Source organism: Nyctereutes procyonoides, unplaced genomic scaffold (assembly GCF_905146905.1).
Source record: "Nyctereutes procyonoides isolate TBG_1078 unplaced genomic scaffold, NYPRO_anot_genome, whole genome shotgun sequence".
Lineage (NCBI taxonomy): Eukaryota > Metazoa > Chordata > Mammalia > Carnivora > Canidae > Nyctereutes > Nyctereutes procyonoides.
The window spans coordinates 86,568,139-86,583,369 of NW_026575125.1; the positions used below are offsets into that span (position 1 = coordinate 86,568,139).

The following is a 15,231-nucleotide window of genomic DNA, read 5'->3' on the forward strand; positions in this document are numbered from 1 at the left end:
TTGTGTATGTAAATGTACATGTGTATTTTAATTTTTTATTAAAGTATAATTGACATGATGTTATATTAGTTTCTGGTGTACAATATATTGATTGGACAATTCTATACGTTACTCAGTGCTTGTGATGATTAGTTACTGTCACTATACAACATTAATACAATATTATTTTTTAAAAGATTATTTATTCATGAGAGACACAGACAGAGAGAGAGGCAGAGACACAAGCAGAGGGAGAAGCAGGTCCCACGCAGGGAACCCAATGTGGGACTCGATCCCGGATCCTGGGATCATGACCTGAGCCGAAGGCAGGCGCCCAACTGCCAAGCCACCCAGGCATCCCTTAATATGATATTATTGACTACACTTTCTATGCTGTACTTTTTATCACTGTGCCTTATTTATTTAGTAACTGGAAGTCTGCAGCTTTTCATCCCCTTCTATTTTGCCTATCCCGTCAACCACCTCCCCTCTGGCAACCACCAGTTTATTGTCTCTGTATGTAAGTCTATCTTTTTGTTTATTCATTTTTTCCCTGGATTCCACATATAAGTAAAATCATACGGTATTTATCTTTCCCCACTAATTTCACTTAGCACAATACCTTTTAGGTCCGTCCAAGTTGTTGCAAATGGCAAGATCTCATTATTTTTTAAGAGTAATATTCCAGTGTTTGTGTGTGTACACACACAGACACCACATATTCTTTATCCATTCATCTATTGATGGATAATTGGGTTGCTTCCAAATCCTGGTTGTTGTAAATAAGGCTGAAATAAACATAGGGGTGCATATATCTTTTTTTTAAGATTTTATTTATTTATTCATGAGAGACACACACACACACAGAGAGAGAGAGAGAGAGAAGCAGAAACACAGGCAGAGGGAGAAGCAGGCTCCATGCAGGGAGCCCGATGTGGGACTCGATCCTGGGTCTCCAGGATCAGGCCCTGGGCCGAAGGCGGCACTAAACCACTGAGCCACCCAGGGATCCCCATATATCTTTTTTGAATTAGGGTTTCCATTTTTGGGGGTAAATACCCAGTAGTGGAGTGATTGGATCATATGGTATTTCTATTTTTAAGTTTTTGAGGAACCTCTATACTGTTTTCCATAGTTTTTATCAATTTATGATCCAACCAACAGTACAAGGGGTCCCTTTTCTCTACATCCTTGCTTACACTTGTTATTTGTTGTCTCTTTAGTCATTCTGACAGGCATGAGGCCATATCTCATTGCAGTTTTGATTTGCATTTCTCTCATGATTAGCACTGCTACATCAAAATAAAAAGCTATTGCACAGTAAAAGAACCCATCAACAAAACAAAAAAGCAACCTACTGAGCGAGAGAAGACATTTATAAATAAAATAGCCAATAAGGGCTTTATATCCAAAATATATAAAGAACTTATACAACTAAACACAGAAAAATGAATAATCTTGATCCCTGGGATCAAGCACTGCATCAGGTTCCTCACTCGGTGGGGAGTCTATTTCTCCCTATTCTTCTCCCCCTACTCAGGCTTTCTCTTTCTCTCAAATAAATAAATAAAAGAGAGAGGCAGAGACCTAGGCAGAGGGAGAGGCAGGCTCCCTCTGGGGAGCCTGATGTGGGACCTGAGCCAAAGGCAGGCGCTCAACCACTGAGCCACCCAGGTGCCCCGAATTAATAAAATCTTATTTTTTCTTAAATCACAAAAGAATAGATCATCAAAATAAGCTATTCGTCTTTCACTATTATTCTAAGCCTGCCCTGTGCCACAGACCAAAAGAATAACGTAGAATTGGCATTTGACAAGTGTAGTTTTCGTCTTACAAAGAAATGACAAGGGATCCCTGGGTGGCTCAGTGGTTTGGCGCCTGCCTTTGGCCCAGGGCACGATCCTGGAGACCTGGGATCGAATCCCACGTTGGGCTCCCGGTGCATGGAGCCTGTTTCTCCCTCTGCCTGTGTCTCTGCCTCTCTCTCTCTCTCTCTGTGACTATCATAAATAAATAAAAATTTATAAAAAAAAAAAAAAAGAAATGACAAGCAACTTCTTGCTTGATCCTCCCCAACAGAGATTCTGATTATGTATAAACAAAACAGCTAAGTAGAAGGCCCTCTAGCAGACTACATTTCACAAGGGAAGTTTCAGCATTATCCTTTAGATCCAACATACGGTAACAAGTTCTGTTCCTCAGCAGTCTAGGGAGACCAACAGGATCACCTCAAATCTTTCCTAGTTCTCAGGTTAATCAAACGATCAGGCTACTCTGACGGCTTTAAAAGGTCTCAAGTTACTGAAATAATACTGCCTTTCTTTGCTCAATCTTGAGCACTAATAACCTAGCTATACTATTACTGGAAGTCTAATGTACACGTGATTTCTAGAAAACCTCCACGGCACCAGTATAAACTGGATTAAAACATTGCAGAAAGTCATGCGTGTAAATATCAAGGGGATAAAACACAAGGTGCAACTTACATCGCACACCTACCAGACGCACGAAATCAACTCTAGTCAAATCATGGCCTTTTCTGGGCTTTGAGTTTGAAATTACCAGAAGGGATCATACTATTTCCAATCCCCGAGGCGGAGCTCTCATGATCATCATGATGAACCATTAGGGAGACCGAGCATACATGGCCACAGTGCTAACCAGATATATACAGAGGAAGTTCAGGGAGAGGCCTACTTTGAAAAAGGAGCCTATGGACAGAAGAGGGTAGCACAGAATCCAAGTACAACTGAGCTAACTTACCTATCAGAAGTATGAAATCAATGCCTGCCCTTTGTCTGTGCTTGAACTCTGCTTCTATGGTGCTTGGATGGAACCATCGCTCGTTCCCCGCCCCCGGCCGCCTGGAGCCAGCCCTCTGCCATCCCCATGCGGCGCTCTCGGACCGCTCCAGCGCCGCCGCGCAGCCGCCGCCCTGATGACCGCGTCCCCCTCGCAGGTGCGCCCCAACTACCACCAGGACTCAGAGGCCGCCATCCACCACCAGATCAACCCGGAGCTCTATTCGTCCTACGTCTACTTGTCCATGTATTATTACTTTGATCACAATGATGTGGCTTTGAAGAACTTTGCCAAGTATTTTCTTCACCAATCTCATGAGGAGAGGGAACATGCTGAGAAACTGATGAAGCTGCAGAACCAACGAGGTGGTTAAATCATCCTTCAGGATATTAAGAAACCAGGCCATGACGATTGGGCAAACGGGCTGAATGCAATGGAGTGTGCGTTACATTTGGAAAAGAGCGTGAATCAGTCACTACTGAAACTGCACAAACCGGCCACTGATAAAAATGACCCCCACTTGTGTGACTTCATTGAGACTTTTTACCTGAACGAGCAGGTGAAATCCATCAAAGCGTTGGGTGACCATGTAACCAACCTGCGCAAGATGGAGGCTCCCGAATCTGGAATGGCAGAGATCTCTTTGACAAGCACACCCTGGGAAACAGTGATAGTGAGAGCCAAGCCTTAGGCTGTCTTCACATAGCCACAAGGGGGACTTCCCTGGTCACCGAGGCAGTGGATGCATGTTGGGGTTACCTTTACCTTTTCTATAAGTTGTACCAAAACATCTACTTCTTTCATTTGTATCATTCCTTCAAATAAAGTAATTTGGTACTCAAAAAGAGAGAGAGAGAAAAAAAACTACATGTTTTACTAGCTCTGTAACAGAAATCCTTTCTGCCACCACACACCGTTAAGAGAAATAAGCCTAGGCCTAAAGATGGTCTGGGCTTTATATGCTGCAAACCCATTGTGATGTAATCAACTGTGACCATTTAGTGACTTTACACTAATTTGGTAGGATTCAGGCTTATGGACAAACATACTGATCAACCATTTCTGCTTACTTAAACTACTGTCCCTGCATTGAATTGAATCACTTACTAGCCGTATATCAATTAATGTAGAAATGTTTTCCCACTTGTAGCTTAATAATTCTAATGAGAGATGAGTATCCTAGCACTACGTGGCAAGGGACACTTTGGATTTTGTACAAGCACTGTGACTCAGGTAACACCTTACAAAAGTGGACTGAGCCTCTTAAGATGGTAAGCAAGGTTGGAGGACACCTGGCTGGCTCAGTCAGTAGAGCATGTGACTCAATATCAGGGTCGTGAGTTCAATACCTGCATTGCTCCTAGAACTTACTTAAAAAAAAAAAAGCCACAGATGTTAAGAAAGGAACAATTTTTATATGTATTCCAAAGTGATCCATTTTATAGAAGCATACACACTTAGCGTCTCTCACTAAAGCCTCAAATTATTAAAAGTGGAAAAGGTTTTCAACCATATCCTAATGATGTAAACCATCAGGGTAATCAATCCTGGCCCTAAACCTGACCACTTGCATCCTACCAAAGTATAACATAGCACCTGTTGCATCAAAAATGGAGGGAAAATGACTGTTGGTCAGTGGCTAAAAGATCTGACAGAATAACAGCAGGAAGAGGTACAGGATATTCCCTCTTGTTGCAGCTTTCATCCCCAGATCTCCACGGGGCTCTCCCCCTACTTCCTTCAGGTATTATGTCACCTTGTCAGTGAGGCCTTCACTGTACAACCTACCGAAAGTGCAGGTCCCCCAGCCTCCCTGTGGCTGACTCCTGTCCCCTGCCTTTGTGTGCTGCATAGGACAGATCATTATCCATTATGGTATATACCTGTCTCATCAATCTTATTTTTTTCAATTTCCCCCACCAGAATGTGAGCCCCATGTGAGCAGAGATAAATTTGTATCTTTAAAGGCTGTGTTTCCATTATTAAGAACAGTGTCGGGCAGCCCCGGTGGCTTAGCAGTTTAGCACCTTCAGCCCGGGATGTGATCCTGGAGACCCGGGATCGAGTCCCACATCAGGCTCCCTGCATGGAGCCTGCTTCTCCCTCTGCCTCTCTCTCTCTCTCTAATAAATAAATAAATCTTAAAAAAAAAAAAAGAACAGTGTCTGGCACACATTAGATTAGCAAATAATGATTCACTTATGACCAGGAGTCCTAAACTTCCTGCCATTCCCAGAGTTGACCCTGTTAATTGTGTAGTCTACGCCTTTCAGGATATCCTACTCTGTATTTGCAATCTCCTACAAAAAGTCCATTAAATATAGATACATTCACTTTAAGATTTTCAATATTTCTTGGGTGACTGGGTGGCTCAGTCAGTTAAGCATCTGCCTTAGGCTCAGGTCATGATCCCACAGTTCTGAGATCAGGCTCCCTGCTGAGCAGGGAGTCTGCTTCTCCCTCTGCCCCTCTCCCTGCTCATTCATTCTCTCTCTCTCTCTCTCTCTCTCTTTCTCTCTCTCTCACACACACACGCACACACACACGCTCTCTCTCAAATAAAGTCTTAAAAAAGATTCTGAATGTCTTCAACATGTTATACAAATAATTACCTGCTTCCAGTTCTAGCAACTACAGAACAACTACAGCTCTATAAATCTAACTATAATCAACTCTTGGTTATTGTATTTTCTCCCATATTTCTCAGATACTCAAACGTGATTTCTTTGGTCAGTTTTGGTTGGGAATCTCGATCAAGATGGTAGAGTAGGAAGATCCTGCACTTACTTCTTCCTGTGGATACACCACCAAGGCTACAACTACATATAGGGCATCTCTCTGAAAACAACCTGAATACTAGCAGAACTATTCAGACCTAAACATACATAGAAGAAGCCACATCAAGAAGGGTGGGAGAGGTGAAATGCAGTCTTTTCAGGACCTACGCTCCTTATCACTGAGTGGGAAATAACTGATGCACATGACCTTCCCTGAGGAACAAGGGTATTAAGGTCCACATCAGGCATGCCCCCAACCCTGGGGACCTGCACCAAAAAGATGAAACCCCATAGTGTCTGTATTTGAAATCAGCTGTGCGTAAGTCCAGGCATGGGACTTCACTCTGGGAGAGCCAGGGGGCGATGGGAAACCAAGAGTCTGCTTTTAAAAGGCAGATGCACAAACTCACTTGCTCTGAGACCCCAGCACTTTGAAAAGTGCCTGGGTCATATGTGAAGATTTTTTTAATATTTATTTTTATTTATTTATGATAGACATAGAGAGAGGCAGAGACAGGCAGAGGGAGAAGCAAGCTCCATGCTGGGAGCCCGACACAGGACTCGATCCCGGGACTCCAGGACCGCACCCTCGGCCAAAGGCAGGCACGAAACCGCTGAGCCACCCAGGGATCCCCCATATGTGATTTATTACATAATGTTAGGGTATATACAGAAGGGGTAGGGATCTATAGGAACTTTCTCCAGTAATGGGAGCATTGGTGGGTGCTATTTTTCTTGCCCCCCTGCCTAGCTGGCCTGACATGAGGGAACATCAGTTATGTCACTCTCCATCTACCTTGTTAAAACCACTCACTCTACCTAAAGCAGCCCTTCCAAGCAGCTCCTGCTCCATCAAACTTATCATTAGCCATGTCTGGGAGAAGCAGCCCCCTCAATGCAGCTGCCACTCCGACACATCTGGCGGGCAGCCTTAGCTAGGACTGGTAGCCCTCCAAAACACCTCCTATCTTTATAAGTCTGGCTAAAGGTCTATCAATTTTTTTTATCTTTTCAGAAGGTATCCGGGGGTTTTTATGAGATTTTCTGTGTTGACCTGAAATGGGAAAATTTCAATAGTCTGACCAGGAAAAACCTCTTAGGGTCCTAGTTGGCTTTCCCTGCTGCCCCAGAAATTCCCACCCAACTGTGCTCAAACAAGGGAATGGGTATAAAAAAGGGCTGTGAATCAGGACTAAAGGCAAGGCTGGGAGTAGCCCAATGTCACTGGTCAGGGTGGGGGTGCTGACCTGTACAGGTCCTCTGGAAGAGTGGTATGGAGGTAGGAGATTCAGGGATATTAGAAGTGGCCAAAAGGGCAGTTGTGTTGCCATGGGGTTGATGCCATCTGTGCATTCCTTTTTCTTTTAAATTGAAGTTTAATTAACATACCTCTTATTAGTTTTAGGTATACAATATATAATGATTCAGCAACTTTATACATTACTCAGTGATCATCAAGATAAATGTACTCTTAATCCCTTTTTTTTAGTTTTTAGGTTTCAGGTGTATAATACTATGATTCAACAATTCCATACAACACCCCATGTTCATCACAACAAATGCACTCCTTAATCAGCATCACCTATATATTTTTAAGATTTTATTTACTTATTCATGAGAGACACACAGAGAGAGGCAGAGACACAGGCAGAGGGAGAAGAAGGCTCCACGCAGGGAGTCCAACATGGGACACGATCCCGGGTCTCCAGGGTCACGCCCTGGGCTCAAGGCAGCGCTAAACCGCTGAGCCACCTGGGCAGCCCATCGCCTATTTCACCCAACCACTACCCACCTCCCCTCTGTTAACCATTAGTTTGTTCTCTACAGTTAAGTCTTTTGGGGCACCTGGGTGACTCAGCGGTTAAGCGTCTGCCTTTGGCTCAGGTCATGATCCTGGTCCTGGGATGGAGCCCTGGCATCTGGCTCCCTGTGGGGGGCCTGCTTCTCCCTCTGCCTGTGTCTCTGCCTCTCTCTGTGTCTCTCATGAATAAGTAAACTCTAAAAAAAAAAGGGGGGAATCCCTGGGTGGCGCGGTTTGGCGCCTGCCTTTGGCCCAGGGCGCGATCCTGGAGACCCGGGATCGAATCCCATGTCGGGCTCCTGGTGCATGGAGCCTGCTTCTCCCTCTGCCTGTGTCTCTGCCCCTCTCTCTCTCTCTGTGTGACTATCATAAATAAATTTTTTTTAAAAAGTGTGTTTCTTGGTTTCCCTTTCTTTTTTCCCCATCGCTCACTTGTTCTTTTTTTTTTTTTAAGATTTTATTTATTCATGAGACAGAGAGAAAGAGACACAGGCAGAGGGAGAAGCAGGCTCCATGCAGGGAGCCCGATGTGGGACTCCATTGAGGGACTCCAAGATCATGCCCTGGGTCAAAGGCAGGCATTAAACCACTGAGCAACCCAGGGAACCCCCAGCTCATTTGTTTTCTTAAATTATGTGAGTAAAATCATGTGGTATTTGTCTTTCTCTGTTTATTTCATTTAGCATAACACTCTCTAGCTCCATCCATGTCAATGCAAATGGAAAGATTTCATTAGTTTTCATGGCTGAGTAATATTCCATGATGTATATATACCACTTATTCTTTATTCACTCATCAGTCAGTGGACACTTGGGCTGTTTCCATAATTTGGCTCTTGTAGGTAATGCTGCTATAAATATTAGAATGTGTGTATACCTTTGAATTAGTATTTTTGTATTCGTTGGGTAAATACCTAGTAGTGCAACTGCTGGATCATAGGGTATTTCTATTTTTAACTTTTTGAGGAACCTCCATACTGTTTTCCAGAGTGGCTGCACCAGTTTGCAATCCTACCAACAGTGCAAGAGGGATCCCCTTTCTCCATATCCTTGCCAAAACCTGTTTTTTTTTAAGATTTTATTTATTCATGAGAGAGAGAGAGAGAGAGAGAGAGAGAGAGAGAGAGACAAAGAGAGAGAGAGGCAGAGACATAGGCAGAGGGAGAAGCAGGTTCCATGCAGGGAGCCTGATGCAGGATTCGATCCCAGGTCTCCAGGATCGTGCCCTGGGCTGAAGGCAATGCTAAACCGCTGAGCCACCCAGGCTGCCCGGTATTAACTCTTCTTTAAATGTTTCGTAGAATTTGCCTGTGAAGCTATCTGGCTCAGGACCTTTGTTTGTGGGGAGATTTTGATTACTAATTCAATTTCTTTGCTGGTTCTCAGTCTGTTTACATTTTCTACGTCTTCCTGTTTCAGTTTTGGTGATTTATGTATTTCTAGACATTTATCCATTTCTTTTAGGTGGTCCAATTTGTTGTCATACAGCTTTTCATAATATTCTTAGAATTTTGTATTTGTTTTCATTTTATTTTTCAAAATTTTATTAATTTTTTCAAAGAACCAGCTCCTGGTTTCATTGATCTGTTCCTATTGTTTTTTTTTTTCCGTATCATTTATTTCTGCTCTAATCTTTATTGTACATCCTTCCTTCTAGAGGCTTTAGGCTTCATTTGTTCTTTTTCTAGGTGTACAAACAGGTTGTTTGAGATTTTTCTTGCTTCTTGATGGAAGGCTTGTATTGCCATATACTCTCCTCTTAGGACGGCTTTTCCTGCATCTCCATAGTTTTGGTCCATTATGTTTTCATTTTCACTTATTTCTGTGTTTCATCATTTTTTTTCTTTGATTTCCTGGTTGACCAATTCATTGTTTAGTAGCATGTTGTTTAACCTGCATGTATTTTTGGTCTTTCCAGATTTTTTGTGGTTTATTTCTAGTTTTCATAGTGTTGTGGTCAGAAAAGGTGCATGGAATGATTTCAGTCTGTTTGTATTTGTTGAGACCTGTTTTGTGACCTAATATGTGATCTATTCTAGTGAATGTTCCATGTACACTTAAAAAGAATGTGTATTCTGAGGTTTTAGGATTTAATGGTCTAAATATATGTTAAGTCCATCTGATCCAGTGTGTTACTCAAAGGCATTGTTTCCTTGTAGATTTTCTGCTTAGATATGTCCATTGATGTAAGTGGGGTAGTAAGGTCCTCTATTATTATGGTATTATCACTGAGTTCTAAGTTCCTTTATGTTTATTATTGTTTTATATGTTTACAATTGTTGTATCTTCTAGGTGGACTGCCCCCCTTATTATATAATGCCCTTCCTGGTCTCTTGCTACAGTCTTTGTTTTAAAGTCTAGTTTATCCCATGTAAGCATTGCTACTCTGGATTTTTTTTTTTTTTGACATTTATTTGCATGACTCATGTTTCTCCATCCATCCCCTTTCAATCTACAGGTGTCTTTAGTTCTAAAATTAGTCTCTTGTAGGCAGCATATACATGGGTCTTGTTTATCTATTCTGACACCCATTGTCTTTTCACCCATTGTCTTTGATTGGAGTGTTTAATCCATTTACATTCAATATTATTGATATATATGTATTTATTGCCATTTTATTACTAGTTGTTTCTCAATATTTTCTGATCCTTTTTTGTGTTTTCTCTTTTGCTGATCTTCTGTAGTAATCTATTTTGATTTTTTTCTCTATTCTTTGCATGTCTTTTGGTAGTATTTGGTATATGGTTAACTTTAGGTTTGTATATAACCTTTTCTGCATATGGTAATCTATTAAGTTGATGATGGTTTAAGTTTGAACCCATTCTTTTCTCCTCTTCCCCATGTTTTAGGTATAAGTTATATTTTATATCCTTTTTTTTGTGGGTTCCTTGTCTTGATTTTTAACAGAAATGTTCATTTTTTACTGCATTTGTATTTCTTACATTTATACTGTCCTATTTGGTCTCCTTTCCACTCAAAGATTACCCTTTAAAATTTCTTGCAGGGCTAGCTTAGTGATCACAAACTCCTTTAGTTTGTATTTATCTGGGAAACTCTTTATCTGTCCCTTTATTCTCAATGATAGCTTTGTTGAGGTAGTATTCTTAGCTGCAGATTTTTCCCATTCAGCACTTTGAATATGTCATGGCACTGCTTTGTGGCTTGCAAAATTTGTTTTAAAAATCTCCTAATTGGGAACCGTCTTGCACTGTTGGTGGGAATGTGAACTGGTACAGCCACTCTGGAAAACTGTGTGGAGGTTCCTCAAAGAGTTAAAAATAGAACTACCCTATAACCCAGCAATCGCACTACTGGGGATTTACCCCAAAGATATAGATGCAGTGAAAAACCAAAATACCTGCACTCCAATGTTTATAGCAGCAATGCGCACAATAGCCAAACTGTGGAAGGAGCCTCGGTGCCCATCGAAAGACGAATGGATAAAGATGTGGTCTATATATACAATGGAATATTACTCAGCCTTTAGAAACGATGAATACCCACCAGTGGCTTCAACATGGATAGAACTGGAAGGGTATTAAGCTGAGTGAGGTAAGTCAATCAAAGAAGGCCAAACATTATATGGCTTGATCCATTTGGGGAATATAAAAAATTAGTGAAAGGGATTAAAGGGGAAAGGAGAGAAAAGGAGTGGGAAAAATCGGAGAGTTTGACAGAACATGAGAGACTCCACTGGGGAACGAATAAGGGGTAGTGGAAGGAGAGGTGCGCAGGGGGACGGGGTGACAGGGTGACTGGGTGACGGGCACTGAGGTGGCCACTTGACAGGATGAGCACTGGGTATTACACTATCTGTTGGCAAATTGAACTCCAATAAAAAAATGTACAAAAAGGGATCCCTGGGTGGCGCAGCGGTTTGGCGCCTGCCTTTGGCTCAGGGCGCGATCCTGGAGACCCAGGATCGAATCCCATATCGGGCTCCCGGTGCATGGAGCCTGCTTCTCCCTCTGCCTGTGTCTCTGTCTCTCTCTCTCTCTGTGTGTGTGTGAATATCATAAATAAATAAATAAATTTTAAAAAAAATGTACAAAAAAAAACAAAAACAAAATCTGCTAGCCTTATGGGTTTTCCCTTGTAAGTTATGGACTTATTTCATCTTCCTACTTTAATTTTTTTTTATTAAAAAAAGATTTTTTTTCTGTATCATTATATTTTGTGATTTAGTTACAATGTCTTGCTGTGGGCTTGCTCTTGTGGATTTTGATGGGAATTCTCTGTGCCTCCTGGATCTGAGTATCTGTTTCCTTCTCCAGGTTAGGGAAGTTTTCAGCTATTATTTCTTCAAATAAATTTTCTCCCTTCTTTTCTCTCTTCTGGGACTCCTACAGTACAAATGTTTTTATGTTTGATGGAGTCCCTGAGTTCCCTAAGTCTATTCTCATTTTGCATAATGCTTTTTTTCCCTCTTTTGTCCAGCTTCATTGCTTTCCCTTACATTGTCTTCTAGGTCATTGACCTGTTCATTGCATCAAGCCTGTTTCTTTTTTTTAATATAAATTTATTTTTTATTGGCGTTCAATTTTCCAACATATAGAATAACACCCAGTGCTCATCCCATCAAGTGCCCTCCTCAGTGCCTGTCACCCAGTCACCCCCACCCCCCGCCCACCTCCCCTTTCACCATCCCTAGTTCATTTCCCAGTTAGGAGTCTCTCATTTTGTCTCCCTTTCTGATATTTTCCACTCATCTTTTCTCCTTTCCCCTTTATTCCCTTTCACTATCCTTTATATTCCCCAAATGAATGAGACCATACAATGTTTGTCCTTCTCTTATTGACTTATTTCACTCAGCATAATACCCTCCAGTTCCATCCACGTTGAAGCAAATGGTGGGTATTTGTCATTTCCAAGCCTGTTTCTAATCTTGTTTACTGCACTCTTCATCTGTGACTGATTCTTAACTCCTTTGTCTATGGTAATGTCTTCCATTCTTTTCTCAAGTTCCTTATGATCATTGTTTTAAATTTTCCATGAGGGATCCCTGGGTGGCACAGCGGTTTGGCGCCTGCCTTTGGCCCAGGGCGCGATCCTGGAGACCCGGGATCGAATCCCACATCGGGCTCCCTGCATGGAGCCTGCTTCTCCCTCTGCCTGTGTCTCTGCCTCTCTCTCTCTCTCTGTGACTGTCGTAAATAAAAATTTAAAAAATAATAATAATAAATTCTCCATGAGGCATGTTACTTATATCTGTTTTGCTCAGATCTCTGGCCATGGCCTTATCTTGTTCTTTCATTGGGATAAATCCTTCTCTCTCTCTCTCTCTCTCTGCTTCCTTCTCTGTGTTAGAAAAGCCAGTCATGTCTTCTGCTTCTGAAAATAATGGCCTTATAAAGAAGAGGTCATGTAGTGCCTGGGGCCTGGTGCTTCAGGTAGTGTTTCCAGTATGTTTTGCATGTGCTCTGCTCTTGTGTTTTTTTTTTTTTAAGATTCTATTTATTTATTCATGAGAGACACAGAGAGAGGCAGAGACACAGGCAGAGGGAGAAGTAGGCTCCCTACAAGGAACCCACAAAAAAAGGATATAAAATATAACTTATACCTAAAACATGGGGAAGAGGAGAAAAGAATGGGTTCAAACTTAAACCATCATCAACTTAATAGATTACCATATGCAGAAAAGGTTATATACAAACCTAAAGTTAACCATATACCAAATACTACCAAAAGACATGCAAAGAATAGAGAAAAAAAATCAAAATAGATTACTACAGAAGATCAGCAAAAGAGAAAACACAAAAAAGTTGAGAAACAACTAGTAATAAATAAATGAGGCCTGCCTCTTCTCTGAGTGTGTCCCTGATAGTGTTCACAAAGACACCTCTCCTGGAACAAAGAAGCTGGCTGGTGCCATTTCCTTCCTCTGTATCTCAGCATAAACACAGAGCCTCAAGTGGGAAGCAGTGCAACAGGGACAGTGGCTGCCTAACAGGCTTACACTAAGCTCTACCTTCCTGCAGTCTGGCAGGACTGTCCCTCTCAGACATGTTTACCCAGCACGGCAGGCTCTTCCCACAAAAAATCTGGAAAGACCAAAAATACATGCAGGTTAAACAACATGCTACTAAACAATGAATTGGTCAACCAGGAAATGTTTTCATTTTCACTTATTTCTGTGTTTCATGGATTTATCTCTGGGCTCTCTATTCTGTTCCACTGATCAATTTTTATGCCAGTACCATAAATAAAATAAGAGCTTTGTATCATAGCTTCAAATATGGGACTGTGATACCTCCAGCTTTGTTTTCAATAATTCTTTCCTTCTTAGCTATGGATTACTTTGGAAAGAATATCTTTATTTTTTAAAAATAAAAAATTTATGTATTTATTTGAGAGAGAGAGAGAGCACAGGCAGGGTGAGGAGCAGAAGGAGAAGCAGACCCCTCACTGAGCGGGGAGCCCAATGTGGGCTCAGCGGTTTAGCATTGCCTTCAGCCCAGGGCACGATCCTGGAGACCTGGGATCGAATCCTGCATCAGGCTCCCTGCATGGAACCTGCTTCTCCCTCTGCCTATGTCTCTGCCTCTCTCTCTCTTTATCCAATTCTTTTAGAGGGTCCAATTTGTTGTCATACATTTCAGTCTTTTTGTATTTGTTGAGACCTGTTTTGTGACCTATGAAATCTTTCCATTTGCATTGACATGGATGGAGCTAGAGAGTGTTATGCTAAATGAAATAAATCAACAGAGAAAGATCCCCTTTCTCCATATCCTTGCCAAAACCTGCTTAGATATGTCCATTGATGTAAGTGGGGTAGTAAGGTCCTCTATTATTATTATGGTATTATCACTGAGTTCTAAGTTCCTTTAGAAAGGAGGTTATTTCATTGCACTGTTGGTAGGATTGCAAACTGGTGCAGCCACTCTGGAAAACAGTATGGCAGGAGACTGATGAGTGAATAAAGAATAAGTGGTATATATACATCATGGAATATTACTCAGCCATGAAAACTAGGTGTACAAACAGATTTTTTTTCTTGCTTCTTGATGGAAGGCTTGTATTGCCATATACTCTCCTCTCCATAGTTTTGGTCCATTATGTGTGCCACTGCCACACAATGTCTTTCAACCAGAGAGTTCTGCAGGGCCTCAGTTCTGGTGGGGGTAGTGCTTATATAGTCCATTAGCCTATGACCACGGAGGCAAGAATATACAGTGGCTAAAGCAGGCATCCTTGTCTTGTTCCTCATCTTAGGAGGAAAGCTTTTTGATCTATTCTAGTGAATGTTCCATGTACACTTAAAAAGAATGTGTATTCTGAGGTTTTAGGATTTAATGTTAAGTCCATCTGATCCAGTGTGTTACTCAAAGGTCATGTAGGTAATGCTGCTATAAATATTAGAATGTGTGTATACCTTTGAATTAGTATTTTTGTATTCGTTGGGTAAATACCTAGTAGTGCAACTGCTGGATCATAGGGTATTTCTTTTTTCTTTTTTTTTATAAATTAATTTTTATTGGTGTTCAATTTACCAACATACAGAATAACACCCAGTGCTCATCCCGTCAAGTGTACCCCTCAGTGCCCGTCACCCATTCACCCCCACCCCCCGCCCTCCTCCCCCTCCACCACCCCTAGTTCATTTCCCAGAGTTAGAAGTCTTTATGTTCTGTCTCCCTTTCTGATATTTCTCACACATTTCTTCTCCCTTCCCTTATATTCCCTTTCACTATTATTCATATTCCCCAAATGAATGAGAACATACACTGTTTGTCCTTCTCCGGTTACTGTGGCCAAGTTCAAAAAGGGTGTTGCCTGAGTTCTCCTCTGGGATTTTGATGGAATCTTGTCTCACATTTAGATCTTTCATCTATTTTGAGTTTATCTTTGTGTATGGTGCAAGAGAGTGGTCCAG

At 41.6% G+C, this 15,231-nt stretch overlaps 1 long non-coding RNA gene and 1 pseudogene across 2 annotated transcripts in view; one reads left to right on the forward strand and one right to left on the reverse strand.

The window, feature by feature from the left end:
- Positions 1-15,231, reverse strand: part of LOC129518680 (uncharacterized) — an 81,166-nt gene that overhangs the window by 11,326 nt on the left and 54,609 nt on the right. The window lies entirely within an intron of this gene.
- Positions 2,869-3,499, forward strand: LOC129518679 (ferritin heavy chain-like; annotated as a pseudogene).